The sequence below is a fragment of the Sus scrofa genome, chromosome 5, assembly GCF_000003025.6.
Source record: "Sus scrofa isolate TJ Tabasco breed Duroc chromosome 5, Sscrofa11.1, whole genome shotgun sequence".
NCBI classification, from domain to species: domain Eukaryota; kingdom Metazoa; phylum Chordata; class Mammalia; order Artiodactyla; family Suidae; genus Sus; species Sus scrofa.
This window is the reverse complement of record NC_010447.5, coordinates 37526367-37543517: the sequence shown is the minus strand read 5'-3', so window position 1 is coordinate 37543517 and position 17151 is coordinate 37526367.

Genomic DNA, 17151 nt, shown 5'->3' with positions numbered 1-17151 from the left:
TGCAAATTAACCCATTTCATAAGAAAAAGGGTTCAAGTCCTGGGAAGATACTGTATACCTGGAAGGGCAACTGTTCCTTCCTTATTTCTCTCAAATCTCTTTTCAGCCATCCTTTCCTTGAAGAGGCTGTAAGCTCTGGAATTCTTTTCCAAACTTGACAGAATATGCAGAACTCTGTGATGCTAATCAAGATAGCATGTTTTTCCTCTCCTGTTGCTTTCCCACCTCCCCTAAGACATGTTGCAGATATTCTCAAATTCTCCAAACCTCCCTCAAGTACTAGCACCATTACTCAGATTCAGTACCAAATCTGAGGATGAAAAAAGGTCTGGAAGCTCCTTGTGCTTCTGTCTCCTGCCAATCTCTCTTAGCCACTTAGTTTTTAGACGTGAAAGATAACAGTTCTGACTGTCCTTGCTCTCCCTCTCCAGCACTTTCTCTCAGAAACAAAATACTATTCTTTTTAGAGTGTAATTACTCCTTTTGTATATTGCACAGTGACTGTCATTATAGCAGGCTGAATTCTAAAGACGAACCCTACCTTCCAGAAGATTATTCTGCATTATTCTGGTGGACCCATGTTATCACATCAAACCTTCATGACAGAAAAGGATGGCACAAGAGTAATCCAGAGAGATGTAGCAGAATGGAAAGGAGGAGAGTTCTGAAGCCTGGGACAGACTAGATTCACTGTTGCTGGGAGGCAGTCTTGTGGAAAGCACGGGGAGAAATGTAGGTTATCTGGGAGCAAAGACCCCTTGCTGACAGCCAGTGAGGAAATGGAAATCTCAGGTGTACATCTACACAGACCTGGATCTACCTGTATAAGTCTGGAATTGGATTATATACAGAGCCTCCTGTAAAGAATGAGCCTTGCCAACATTTTTATTTTATTTTATTTTTGTCTTTTCAAGGGCCACACCTGCGGCATATGGAGGTTCCCAGACTAGGAGTCTAATCAGAGCTGTAGCTGCTGGCCTACAAAGAGCCACAGCAAAGCCAGATCCAAGCTGCGTCTGCAACCTACACCACAGCTCACAGCAATGATGGATCCTTAACCCACTGAGCGAGGCCAGGGATCGAACCCACAACCTCATGGTTCCTAGTCGGTTTGGTTAACCACTGAGCCATGACGGGAACTCCCCAACATTTTGATTTTAGTTCTGTGAGATCCATGTCAGATCTGACCTACAGAAACTGTGAGAAAATATATTTGTGTTGTTTTAAACTGCTAAATTTTGGAGAATCTGTTGTGGCAACACTAGAAAACAAATACAGTCATCTCCTCCTCCTACACTAAGCTATATTTACCTTCCTGTCCTTAGGGAAAACTAGAGAAGGAATGTAGGAAGTTGAATCAATAAAAGGAGAAGAATTGGTGGGAGTCAAAATATTATTCCCTTTACACTTTTTAACTTTACATTGATATGAAACTCTATAATTAGATTGTAAAGGCCTTGATACATTTTACATACAAAGTAAGTTCTAAAATACATTGTGTGTGTGTGCGTGTAAGAGAAATATTTGGGTTGATATTTCTTCATATGTTCATATTCATATATTAAGAACTATTAATTGAACTTCATATTTTAATTCAATATCCTCCCAATTGAACCTCAGTAAAACTCCATGAATTAAGTACTCTTACGCATGTATTATATACAAAGAAACTGAATCTTGGGAAATTTTTAGTGATCTGTCTGATGTCAATGAAATGAAATTCTTCCTACAAAATGGATGGAGCCAACTCTAGGAAGATGAAATGTCTGAAAGCAGTGAACTTGCAAAATTAGCCTGAGATCACCAGGGCTTGAAGAAAAGGCTAGACGAAATCTTGGTTGGCCAAGTTTAGAAGTACCATGGGACAGCCTGTGTCTCACTATTTGTCATGATAAGAATACAAGAGATTTCCATTAATAGACTGAACTTGTCTTATTACATGATTACATCACCAAACTGAGACACTTCCGTGGTAAAGGACAAAAGTAACTAAACACCATGAAATAGACCATAATACTCAATAAATGGCATGCCCTCAATAAATATTATGCATAATTACTCTACAGAGTCACCACTTCAGTAGCTGATCTGAGGAGCCTTTAAACTTAAAAAAATTTTTTTCTTGAAATAATTTTAATTGGAGAGGATGAGGAGGAGAAACTACACAGTGGGAAGGGAGAGTTCAAGTATGTAGCAAGTCTTAGAAAAAAAAAAGAAATATTTTCTACTTACACTTTAATGATTTTTAATGATTGAGCAATTTCATACTATATTGTTTCATACTATATTTCATACTATATTGTTTCATACTATATTGTTTATATCAATATCTACGTATCTATAGATATATATATATATTTTTGGTTTAGGAGTATCCTACTAGAATTGTCAGAAGAAAATTTTAAAATTTGTTGAAATTCTCTTCAGATGACCCATTAAATTGATGTCTGTGCAGGGTAATTATATTTAATTTGTTGAGCACTTACTATGAGTAGGACACTGTTTTAAATATTTTATATGTGTAACTTCAGTCGAATTTTCAAAAGTACCTTAATGACCTTGGTAAGATGAGGAAACTGAGGCACAATTAGTTTATATCTGTGCACATCTTAGAATTATTAAATACCAGAGCTAGGATGTGAACACTTGAACTTGAACACTGGGGCTTTTTGTGCCAAAGTCCTGTTCATGGAAAAGCATGAAAGGTTCAGAACATAAATTGAGAGTCCACTCTAAAATTGCATCAAAGCTAGAAGAATCAAGCACAGAAAGTGAAAGAATCAACCTATTTCCTCAAACATATTTCGATAATTGCTTGACTTAATTTCATTGGCTTCACACATGATAAATTAACGTTACTGGGTTTTCACGTTTTTGTTTTTTCATTCTGAAAATAATCCATTTTCAAAAATCTCTTTGAGTTTGGTTCTTTTCCCTTCTCTTTTATTCTAGAATTCCTACTGGATATACATTAGAGACTTGCGTTTGATCCTCCTTGCCTCAGTTGCTTTTATTACGCAGTCTCTGTCTTACTACATTACCTTCCATGAGAAGATAGTGATATAATAGATAATTTGAGATTGATTCAGTATGCATTTGGTGCCATGTACTGTACTTAACATTTTACGTGTTTGCGTTCACAATAGCACTAAGATTCAAAAACCGTTATAATTCCCATTATACAGTTGAAGGATCTGAGGTTAGATAGGGAGGTTAAAGAATCAAACCAATTCATAAGATGTGCAGGGCTAACTCCTGACTTTATTCCTAGTTTCAGTTCATTCATTTTTCCTCAGCATGATTTAGTCCACACTTTAGCACTCCTGCTAGTTTTAAAAATGTAGTTTTGATGCTTATATTTTTCAATTCCAAGATTTTCAAATGATTTTTCATCTTTCTCTGTAAAAACAAACAAAAAACATCCTCTACTTGTTTTTTGAATACTAATTAAACCTCTACATTTTTAGGATTTAAGATTACTTATTACAAAACATTGTAAATAAAATTATTTGATATCTGGTTCCTTAGATGTTAAGTTTCCTACCTGTTTGCTCTTTCAAATATTGAAAATTCCCTATAGATTCTTAGTTATGCACTAGAGGAGTATTTTTTTGTCCGCCTCACTAAGAGCTCTTTATGGTGTAAGAAGTAGGGGTCGAGCCACAGCCACTGTAGAAGCAACGCTGAATAGTTATGTTGTGAGCTACAGTAGAAAATTGTCAGAATATTGTAAACCCGCTATAATGGGAAAAAAAATCATTATAAAATAAAAGACAAAAAAAAATAGGTATTATGCTATCAGGTTGTTTCCAGGACTTTACTCTCTGCAGATGAGCAATCTTGACCTTATATCCACATGTACCAAACACCAAATGAGTGCCTATCCTTTGGCCCCTGAGTATTCAAAGTGGCACATGATAGCTTCATCCCAAGTTGAGAGCAAAGATGATTTGTAGATCCTGGTGTTTTCCCAGATTCCAGGGTAACACAAGGAGCCTAGTCTCTTCACCCTACTTCACCGCTACATATGTCACACCTTCTAACATTTATTTAAACATTTATATTTAAATGTTATCTATTTAAACATTTATATTTTAGGAATTTTTACACTTTCTGTAAAAGGAATTCTCTAAAAAAAATATACCATAAGCACCAAATGGCCAATTTTGTTATTTTAAATAAATATATACTAATATATATGTACATGTTTATATTTAACACATACTTCTATAGTTCCAGCCTCCTAGTGGGTTAAGTTATTGCAACTCTTGCTTCTTTGGTATTTCTCTTTCTATTCTGGCCCTGTAATCTTGACTTTCTCTATTTATTTTATTTTTTATTTTTTTGTCTTATTAGGGCCACATCCAATGGCACATGGAGGTTCCAAGGCTAGGGGTTGAATTTGGAGCTGTAGCTGCTGGCCTACGCCACAGTCACAGCAACACCAGATCCATGCCATGTCTGCAACCACCACCACAGCTCATGGCAATGCTATTGAGGGAGGCCAGGGATTGAACCTGCATCCTCATGAATGCTAATCAGATTCATTTCTGTTGCGCCACAATGGGAACTCCCTTAAATGCTATAGCTAACATTTTCTCAAAACCATAAATTAGTATGTATAAAATTACTTTGCTTTTTTGGTCACCTAGACCAAAACCTCATGTGTTTTAATGGAACAAGTTTATAAAGGATCTTTGAGCATGCAATAGTGCTAATTGATATACATTACTGTTCCATTTGTGTACAATTTTCACACATGATTTCAGGATTTGAAAAAATATTTTTGATACTTTATTTTTATTTTTTTGTGCAACTCATGTATGATTCATGGTTTGAAAGCTTTTATAAATTCCACCAATTTGAAGAAAACAGTCTTATTGTTGACTATTTTCACTGCTACAAAACAGATGAAGGAAATATTAAAATAAGTGAATAGAAAAAAGAGAACATTGAACCAAAATATAGACAAATAAAGCTCTGATAAAACAAAAGACAATCTTGTCTCATTAGTTCTCTTTACTCACTAAACTATTTAGACATTTATATTTTAGGAATTTTTACACTTTCTATAAAAGGAATTCTCTAAAAAAATGTACCATAAGCACCAAATGGCCAATTTTGTTATTTTAAATAAATATATACTAATATATATGTACATGTTTATATTTAACACATACTTATATGTATGCAAAATACTCTGAGATCATTAATATAAAAAGATAAGTCATCTAAAAAAAGACAATTATATAATAATCTTAATTTTATTTTATGTCTATTTATAAATTAGAAGTCATTAGTTTTATTTAGAAAGATCCTTATTCTCAGAAAGAACCTGCAAATGTATGACACTTCTTCAAAATTATTTTACTGCCTCAAAATATTACACTAAGGTAAATAATAAAAAATGTTTTTCTCTAATTTCCCTTATTTTCTCTTTTTATCTAGTCTTCAAATTGCCAGCTAGTGTATTTCTTTATCTTTTTAAACTAATATGCTATTTCAAAATTTACTTAAAACAAAAAACTCAAAGTAGATTATTTTTGAATATCCTTTAACATTATGCATTTGCCTTCACAGAAAACTAAAATAGCATTCATTTCTGTGAATAAAAGTTATCAGTATTTAATATCATGTAAGATTTTTTAATTAAAATGCAGATGAATTAAACTTTGATATTTGATAAAAAGTGTTCAATTGGAAAATTTTTCTTTTTTGTCTTTTTTTTCTAGGGCCGCACTTGCGGTATATGGAGGTTCCCAGGCTAGGGGTCGAATCAGAGCTACAGCTGCCGGCCTATGTCAGAGCCACAGCAACGCCAGATCTGAGCTGCATCTGTGACCTACACCACAGACTGTGGCAACACCAGATCCTCAACCCACTGAGTAAGGCCAGGGATCGAACCCGCAACCTCATGATTCCTAGTCGGATTTGTTAACCACTGAGCCATGAAGGGAACTCCGGAAATTATTTCTTAGCCACAAAAGATGTTATTTATATTTGATACAAAGTCAAAAATATTACAGATGTGCATTTTCAATTATTTTGTCCTTTTTTTGTTTTCTTTCTTTTTAGGGCTGCACTTGCAGCATATGGAAGTTTCCAGGCTAAGGGTTGAATTGGAGCTACAGATGCTGGCCTACACCACAGCCACAGCAATGCAGGATCCGAACCAAGTCTATGACCTACATCACAGCTCACAGCAACGCCAGATCCTTAACCCATTCTCTCTCTCTCTCTTTTTTTTTTTTTTTTGCTTTTCAGGACCACATTCTCTGCATATGGAGATTCCCAGAACAGGGGTTGAATCGGAGCTATAGCTGCCAGCCTATGCTACAGCCACATCAATGCCAGATCCAAATTCCATCTGTGACTTACACCACAGCTCACAGCAATGCTGGATCCTTAACCCACTGAGCAAAACCAGGGACTGAACCTGCATCCTCATGGATCCTAGTCAGGTTCATTAATCACTGAGCCACAAAGGGAACTCCCTGTTCTTTTTTAAATATTCATGAGGTTTTCTAAAAAATTGAGATAAAACTATCTGAATATTATGTTAATTTCTCATTTTACATTCAAAGCCTCTTATTTTTATTTTTCCTTAGAAAATAAGATAGTATAGCTTTTGTTAGAACTAGTCTTTGGTAGTAAATATAAACTTGCTTGCATACAAATTTAAACGCTCGAAGAATATACAGTTATTCAGTTCATCATGTAATTATTCATTTATTCCAGAACTGTGTTATTTTTCTTCCTCACTTCCTTCTTTCTCCTTTCTTTTTCTTTTCTCTTCAATGAGTATTTATTAATATTTGAAACTTTTCTAATTGCTCAAGCCATCTTCAACAACAATAACAACAAACTTGGACTCTTGGACAGATGTTTTTTAAAAAAACTTAAAATTATTTTACCTATTTCATATTCTACTAGCAACTATATGATACCAAGAGATATGATCACAGAAATAATACCTAAAAGTAAAAGATAAATCAATGATTTAAGCTTCCCCTTAGACAACTAGAAAATGCAGGACAAATTAAATCTAAAATAGGCAGAAAATAAGACATAATAAACATTAGAGCAGAATCAATTAAATTGAAAACAGGAGACCAAAAGAGAATATTTAAAAAACCAAAAGCTTGTTATTTGAAAGGAATAATAAAATCAATACCTTCTAGCAAGGCTATCTAAGAAAAAGAGAGAGGACACAAATTGTTAACATCATAAATGAAAGGGAGGACATTGCTATAGATTTCATGGACATTAAAAGGATAATCAAAGAATACTATGAACAATTCTATGCTCACAAATTTGATAACGGAGATGAAAGGGACCAGTTTCTTGAAAGACACAATCTATCAATATCACCCAAGAATAAATAGGTAATTTGAATAGGCCTATGCCTTCTGAAGAAATTGAAGCAATCATTAATACACTTCCAAAACAGAAGGCATCCAGTCCAGATGGTTTCATCACTGAATTCTGCCAAACATTTGGGAATAAACTACCAATTATCTATGGGCATTTTCAGAAGATACAAACAGAATCTTAACTCATTCTATAATGCCAAATTACCCTAATAGAAAACCAGACAAAGACATTGTAAGAAAACTATATTTTTCCACATAAGAAAACCAATATTTCTCATGAACACAGATGCAAAAATTCTCAATGAAATTTTTATCAAATCCAACAATGTATAAAAAGAACTGTAAGGAGTTCCTGTCATGGCTCAGTGGTTAACAAACCCAACTAGTATCCATGAGAATGTGGGTTGGATCCCTGGCCTTGCTCAGTGGGTTAAGGATCGGGTGTTGCCATGAACTGTGGTGTAGGTCACAGAAGTGGCTTGGATCCTGCATTGCCTTGGCTGTTGCTTTGGCCAGAAACTATAGCTCTGATTAGACTCCTAGCCTGGAAACTTCTATATACTGTGGGTGTGCTGCAGGTGTGGCCCCCAAAAATACAAAAAAAAAAAAAAAGAACTGTAAGTCATAAGCAAGTGAAATTTATCCCAGGTATGCCAGGATAGTTCAACATTTGAAAATCAATTAATGTAACTGCATCAACAACTAAAAAGGAAAAAAATCATATGATCATACTGATAGATACAGGAAGAGCACATGGCAAAATCCAATATCCATCCATGACAAAAACTTGCAATAAACTAAGAATAGAGGAACACTGCTGGAAAGTCCAGCTCATATAGTAAGACAGAAAAAAGAAATAAAAGGTATACAGATTGGGAAAGGAGAACTAAAATTATCTTTGTTCACAGTTGAAATAATTATCCTTGTAGAAAATCCAAAAGGAACAAGAAACCTCTTGCAAGTAATAAGCAATCGTAGCAAGTTTGAAGGATACGAGGTTAGTATTAAAATCAATTACTTTCCTATTTATCACAATGGACAAATGGATTTAAAATTAAAAACACAGTGTCATTTACATTAGTACTCCTAAAATGAAATATTTATGTATATATCTACTAAAATATGTGCAAAATCTGTATGAGAAATTCTATATACCTCTGATGAACAAAAATCAAAGAATGAAGTAAATAAAGGGGTACATATTCATGGATAGGAAGACTCAATATTACCAAGACTTCAGTTCTTCCTAACCTGACCTATAGTTTCAGCACATCCTTATCAAAGTTCCAGCAAGTTATTTTGTGAACACCAACAGATTCTCAAGCTTACATGGAAAGGCAAAAGACTAGAATAGCCAACACAAATTTAAAGAACATCAAAGTTGGAGGACCGATGTTACTTTACTTCAAGATTTACTATAAAGTTTTAGAAATCAAGAGAGTGTGAGAGTTCCCTTGTGGCACAGCAGGTTAAAGCTCTGGCATTGTCACTTCATTGGCTTGGGTAGCTGCTGTGGTGCAAATTTGATCCCTGACCTGGTATAGTCCATATGACACAGACACGGCCAAAAAGGAGAAAGAGAGAGTGTGTGTGTGTATGCATGTGTATGTTTGTGTGTGTGTGTGTGTGTGTGTGTGTGTGTGTGTGTGTGTGTGATATTAGCAAGATAGAAAAATAGATCAATGGGACAGAACAGGGACCCCAGAAACAGACCCCAATAAAAATAAATAACTAATTATAATCAACTGCCAAGAAACAATGACAATACAATGGAATGAGGATAATCTATTCAACAAATGCTGCTAAAACAACTGGACATTCATCTGCAAAAAAAAAAAAAAAAATCTAGACACAGACCTTACATGCTGGTAAAAAAAAAAAATGGCAAGAAAACACACTGGTAAGAAAATGAAAAGATAAGCCATATACTGGCAAAAAATATTTGCAAATGACATATCTAAAAAGGAGTATGAAACAAAATATTCAAACTCAAGAATAAAAAACAACAATTGAGTGGGTCAAAAGTATTAACAGACCCTTTGCCAAAGAAGATATACAAATGGCAAAATTCATATGAAAAGATGTTCTACATCATATGTCATCAATACACTTAAAACAATGAGGTACTACTACACATCTATTAGAATGATCCAAATCCAGAACACTGACAATACCAAATGCTGGCCAACATGTGGAACAACAGGAATCTCTTTCATTGTTGGTTTAAATGAAAAATAGTACAGCCATTTGGGAAGACAGTTTGGTGGTTTCCTATAAAACTAAACATTCTCTTACCATACTATTCAGCAAACACTCGCAGGTATTTTACCAAATGGGGAAAAAAAATATATGGGCACATGACAACCTTCACATGGATGATTTACTAGCTTTACTCAGAATTGCCAACATTTGGAAGCAACTAGATTTCTTCAGTAGGTGAATGGATTGAAAAAAAAAAAACAACTTTGGAACATCTAGACAATGGAATATTAGTCAGTACTAAAAAAAAAAAAAAAAAAAAAAAAAAAAAAAAAAAAAGAGCTAACAGGCCATGAAGACAATAAGAAGGAACCATAAATGAACATACTAAGTGAAAGAAGCCAATCTGGAATGGCTATGACTCTATGATTCCAACTATATTGTATTCTCTGCAGGGAAAAACTATGATAGTAAAAAATCAGTGGTTGGAGGTGAAGGAGAGACGAATAGTCAGAGTACAGAGGATTTTTAGGGCAGTAAAACTACTCTGTGTGATACCATAGTGATAGATACATGTCCTTATAATTTTTTTCAAACTTGTATAATGTTCACCATGAGTGAACCCCAATACAGATGATAGATTCTGGGTGATAATAATTTGTCACTTGCAACATATGTACCACTCTGGAGGGGGATGTTGAGAATAGGGTGTGTATTATGTATTATGTGTGGGATCAGGGGTATATTGGAAATATCTGTACCTTCTGCCCAATTTTGACGTGAACCTAAACTTGCTCCGAAATTAAAGTGTCTTAGAAAGTGTAAAGAGGATTAAGGGTGAAGAATATGTTAAAAAATTTAGAGATCATTTACAGAGGTTGTAAGTCATTGGAACAAACTAAAACTATTTTTATGTTACCTAGGACTTGTTAATTCAACTGTAAAGAAACATTTGCTGAAATTCTAATATGACCAGTTGTAATATGGTAAAAAGACTATTGGTTTGGGATAGAAGAACTAAATATATTTTTCAAGCTCTTAAATTTAAATTGTGAGTTCTCTTTCAGCTATTATTTACTCTGATAAATATAAACATAATTTTATATCAGGTAATAATAACAAATATCTCTTTACATGGTAGTTTGGCTTATAAAATAGAATCATATATAAAGCTATCTAACACAGTTAATTAAACTAAATGTTAATTGAATATTAATCTACAGATAATTTGATAATCAAATTAAAGATTTTAATGAGATGAATTTCCAGTAAACTCATTGGTGACATGTTTCTATTTCTTAATCTCTTTGACTTAAAGTTATTTGAATTTTCAAACAATAGGTATTTACTGCCACATAATTCTAGCATGGTGCCTGGATTGAAGCACAAACAAAGCAAATATATTTGTTACATGTTGACTAATAGTAAGAAAGTGTATGCACTTTTCATTTATTATCATAAGTTTTTTCACATGTCCTTTAATTTTTTATACTTTCTTATTTTATCATTTCATAAATACATGATGGTCAAGGACATTCTAGTTAATCACCTCCAGCTGAATCAATGATTCATCCGGCTCATCATTATTTAGCATTAATGACAGTGTTTGGGCAATAACATGTGAAGGAAAGTAATCTCATGATGAAAGCTCATCATATGACATACAATAAAATGGTTATATAGATATAATAAAACTTCAATAATAAAATAATTCAAAAAGCTAAGATATTTAAAATATCAAAATCTTTGGGGTTTCAGTTATTTTTATATAGTTTACCCAGGAACTCATAAGGGTTTACACCTTTGGTTTTTTATTGGTAGTGGAAACTTCAATACACTATTTGTTATTTATTTATTTATGTATTTATTTATTTGTCTTTTTAGGTCCACACCTGCAGCATATGGAAGTTCCCAGAATAGGGGTTGAAACGGAGCTATAGCTGCTGGCCTATACCACAGCCACATCAATACCAAATCTGAGCTGTGTCTGTGGTTACACCACAGTTCACAGCAATGCTGGATCCTTAACCTACTGAGCAAGGCCAGGGATGGAACCTGCATTCTCATGGATAGTTGGTTCATAATCACTGAGCCACAACTGGAACTCTTACTATTTATTATTTGATATTCCTCAAACTGCAGTGGTTAACACATCTGTTAATAAGTTATTTCTTGTTTGATTTGATAATTTTATTGCATAAAGGAAACCATACAGTCTGCTCCTGAATAGATGGTAATTACCATAAAGTTAAGAAGTGACTGTAACAAGGATATACTATTAATCAGCTCTATGTTTCATGTGGCCATGTGCATGCCCTGATGCACTGCTTTCAGCAATATAACAGCTGCATTTTAATGCATTTTTTATGTCTCCAAGTAATTCTTTCATGATGAATTATGGCACATTCAATCAGAGTTAATAATGCACCAAAAGCATATGTGAAAAATTAAATAAACTCTTTACTGAAGAGTTAAATTTGATTTGAGATTTGAAATTAAAAATAAGTTAACAAAATGTATGATAACTTTTCAGCTGATGAAAATCCTATCTTGTAAATATATCCATGGCCAAGAATGATGCAATATTTAATGAGAAGTAAATATTCACCTAAGAAAAAAAGGAATCAACCACTTGAAGTCATAGTAGGAATAAGGTGATATCTTTGAAAGAACTACCCAAATAGGTATTATTAAATGTGTGATTTTTAACTTTGAGAGAACCTCATGTCATATATATTCTGTTATAGATGCACTGGCTTCTTGATTCCTGTTATTAGTGGAAAATATCCAGGAATTTTACTTTCCTTACTCTCACCTAAATGAACCCTATAATCAGAACCTTGAGATGATCATCTATATTATGGTATGAATTAAGTGAAACCTATTCAATTAGCAAATGTCCTTGGAATGGTGATGATTAAGGAACTGTTAGCAGTCTGAGTCCAATCAAGACAGTGATTCGAATAAGGAAAGCTCAATGTAAAGGCATGTTAGCTATGACTGGATTTGATGTGATGTGGCATAGGCTTGTAAGAAGTAAAGAAAAGTTAAAAAATACAAGTATAGAAGAAATAAAGAATAGTCCTATGGCTAAGGTAGAACACCCAAAGGAAATGATTCAACAGGGCTGAGATACAGACCATTGGGGAGAACAAAGCCATGGCTAATTGGATGGCATATAAGACACTTTGGTGCAACACACTCAAAACTTGCTGGGAATCTACATTCTAGCACTTGCTAGATTTCTACTCACTAAGATGGTAGGGAAATTTCTTCACTGAGAAGTATCTTTTTGGAGACACTCAACTACAAAACCTCTAAGAAGGCTGTGTGGTGGAAGCCGCTGGCTGATGAATGCTGAAGGAGTCAAGAACTGAAAAGCTGCAAGCATTGCAGAAGTGAGATACTGGGAAAAGTGTCCACTTTTCAGGAGCCCACTAGGACCTCCTGCAATGTCTTTCCAGCCACCTCTACAGGCAAAGCTGTACACTGTACTAGCTGGCAAAGCAAAAATGCTTTAAAAGCACAAACTCATCTTTATAGAGCGAGAAAAAATTTTAAATTAGGAGATGAGTCAATAAATCAATAACTGGCAGAGTGACATTAATGCATAAGTGCATGTATCTATGATCCTAGGGCAGTTATGCTGAAAATACAATATCTGAGTCATGGAACATATGATAGGAACAGCAGTAGGATGTGAAATACAGAGGGAAGAACATGATTGGAGGAACGGGGAAGGAGGGAATAGAAGAAAATGAATGCAAAGTCCCAATTAGCTGTTATGTGGCTATTCAGTTTTTGATGGCCTCTAAATTAAGTGATAGATCTTACTTAATAGACAATTGAGGCAATAAAGGGTTTTAAGTAAAGGGCTAAGGAATTCAAAATGTTCTCTAGAAATATTACTCCTGTATAGTGAACAAGACAGATAAAGCCATTGCAATGTCCCTAGGCTTTATCTCTTACCATAAAATAAATACTTTTACTTCTACCTAAACAAAAGTATGCATGGAAAAGCAAATTGAGGAGAGAATAAATATATAAACTGGTGCTTGGAAATACGTTGATTTGTTTAAGTGAGCCTGTAAATTAGTGGCCTTTTCTTTATCTATACTGAGAGAAGAATCAGTCATGGTTGACTGAATACACAAGAGTCATTGTAAAAAAGGAAGTCACATGGAGTTACAATGAAGAAGAAAACTATCCTTGACCATTCTGTAAGCTTACACATAAATTTTTAAATCATATGCTAATTACTCAATTTCAAAAACTGTAGGTGCTCAATACTCTTCTGTATTAGCTTCAAGTTAATTATGGTGACATTTTAAACTTAATACAGAGCAAAGTAAATTGAACATAGAATCAAAAGTTATAGATTACAGTCTAGACTGTGCTATTTTCCATGCAATATTAGTCAATAAAAATGACCCTTGGATTAAGATGGCAGAATAGAAGGACTGGAGCTCAACTTCTCTCCTAAAAACAACAAAATTCACAACTAAAGGCTGAGCACTCTTCACCCAAATGGACTGGAAACCTTAGAAAAGATATCCTAATCTAGAAGAAAAAGAGGACACATCAAGAGGTAGGAGGGGTGATTTCATGATATAAACAACCCCATACCTCCTGGGTGGGAAGCTCCACAAACTGGAAACTAACTGGTTCACAGAGACTCACCTACAGGAGTGAGAGTTCTGAGCCCCACATCAAACTCTCATGTGTGGGGATCTGGCACTGGGAGAAAGAACCCCTGGAGCATCTGGCATTGAAGGCCAGTGGGGCTTGTACTCAGAGCTCCACGGGACTGGGGGAAACGGAGACCCCATTCTTAAAAGGTGAACACAGACTTTCACGTGCACTGGGTCCCAGGGCAAAGCAAAGTCTTCATAGGAATCTGGGTCAAACCTGACTGCAGTTCTTGGAAGACATCTTGGGAAAACAGGGGTAAATGTGGCTTGTTGTGAGGGAAGAACATTGAAAGCAAAACTCTTGGGAATATTCAGCAGCCCTGCCATTCTCTGGAGGTGGCCATTTGGGGAAGTTCTGGCCCCACCATCAGTCAGCTGCTGAGAAGCCCCAGGGCAAACAACAATCCAGGTGGGATCACAGCCCCCTCCTCAGTAAACAGGCTACCTAAAGAACCCTCAGGCACACAACAGCTGCCTCTAATCCCATCCAGAGACTAAGCCCCACCCACCAGAGGGATTAGAATCAGCTCCACCTACCAGTGGGCAGACATCAGCCCCTCCCATCAGGAAGCCTACAGCAAGCTTCCATACAGACTTCAGCCACAAGGGGGCAGACACCAGAAGCAACAGAGGCTACAAACCTATTATCTGTAAAAAGGTTGCCACACCAAAAACCTATAAAAATGAAAAGACAGAGAACTATAACTCAGATGAGGGAGAAATGAAAAACCCCAGAAAATCAGCTAAGTGATGAGATTCTTAGCCTCCAGGAAAAAGACTTTAGATTGTTGATGCTGAAGATGATGCAAGACATTGGAAATAAACTGGAGGCAAAGATGCATAACTTAGGGGAAACACTGAGCAAAGAGATACAAGATATAAAATCTAAACCAGAAGGTTCAGTTACAATAACTGAAATAAAAAATTCACTAGAAGCAGCTAACAGCAGAATACAAGAGGCAGAAGAACAAATAAGTGAGGTGGAGGACAGATTACAAGAAATTATGAATGCAGAACAGAAAAGAGAAAAAAGACTGAAAACAAATGAAGAGAGTCTCAGAGAACTCTGGGACAATGTTAAATGCACTAGCATCCATATTATAGGGGTGCCAGAAGGAGAAGAGAGAGAGAAGGGGACAGAAAAAATATTCCAAGAGATAATAGCCGAAACTTCCCTCACATGGGAAAGGAACCACTCACTCAAATCCAGGAAGCACAAGTACCATATAAAATAAACCCAAGGAGGAATACACCAAGACACATATTAATCAAAATGACCAAAATTAAAGACAGAGAAAATCTTGAAAGCAGTTAGGGAAAAGCAACAAATAACATACAATGGAACCCCAATAAGGCTATTGGCATATTTTTCAGCAGAAGCTCTGCAGGCCAGAAGGGAGTGGCATGATATACTCAACGTGATGAAAGGAAAAAACCTCCAACCAAGATTACTTTACCCAGCAAGGATCTCATTTAGTTTTTATTTATTTATTTATTTTTTGTCATTTAGATTTGAAGGAGAAATCAAAACCTTCACAGATATGCAAAAGTTGAGAGAATTCAGCAACACTAAGCCAGCCTTACAGCAAAAACTAAAGGAATTTCTCTAGGCAGAAAAGAAAAGACAGAAACAGGAAACAAAAATTCCACAAATGACAAGGTATATATACAGAAAAGGTATATATACAGAAAAGATATGAAATCATCCATGCACAATTATACCATCAAAATCAGAAATCATCAGAAACGGCCGGTACAAATGCAGGACACTGGAGATACATTTTCAATTAAGAGACCAACAACGTAAAACATTCTCATGTACATATAGACTCTTATAGCAAAACTTCAGAATAACTGCAAACAAGAAAACCACTTCACTTCTAGGGACACATACAAATTGAAAGTGAGAGGATGGAAGAAAATATTTCATGCAAATGGGGATCAAAAGAAAGCTGGAGTAGCAATACTCATAACAGAGAAAATAGACTTCAAAAAGAAGAATATTTTAAGGGACAAAGAAGGTCATTACATAATGATCAAAGATTCAATTCAAGAAGAAGATAAAACAATTTAAAATATCTACACACCCAACATAGGTTCACCACAATATATAAGGCAAATGCTAACAACCTTAAAAGGACAAATCAACAATAACACAATAAGAGTGGGGGATTTTAACACCCCACTTACAGCAATGGGCAGATCAACCAGACAGAAAATCAATAAGGAAACACTGGCCCTGAATGATACATTAAGCCACATGGACTTAATAGATATTTATAGGACATTCCATCCAAAAGCAACAGAACACACATTCTTCTCAAGTGCACATGGAACATTATCTAAGATTTATCATATCCTGGGCTACAAATCCAACCTCGGTAACTTTAAGAAAATTGAAATCATACCATGCATCTTGTCCGACCACAACGCTATACAACTGGAAATCAACAACAAGAAAAAAACTGCAAAAAACACAAATACGTGGAGAATCAACAACATGCTACTAAACAACCAATGGGTCACTGAAGAAATCAAAGAGGAAATTAAAAAATACCTAGAAGCAAAGGACAACGAAGATATGACACTCCAAAACCTATGGGATGCTGCAAAATCCATTGTAAGAGGAAAGTTTATAGCAATACAAGCCCACCGCAGGAGACAAGAAAAAGCCCAAATAAACAAGCTAACTTTACATCTAAAGCAGCTCAAGAGAGAAAAACAGATAAGACCTAAAGTTAGTAGAAGGAAAGAAATCATAAAGATCAGAGCAGAAATCAATGAAATAGAAATGAAGAAAACCATAGAAAAGATCAATGAAACAAAAAGCTGGTTCTTTGAAAAGATCAACAAAATTGATAAACCCTTAGCTAGACTTATCAAGAAAA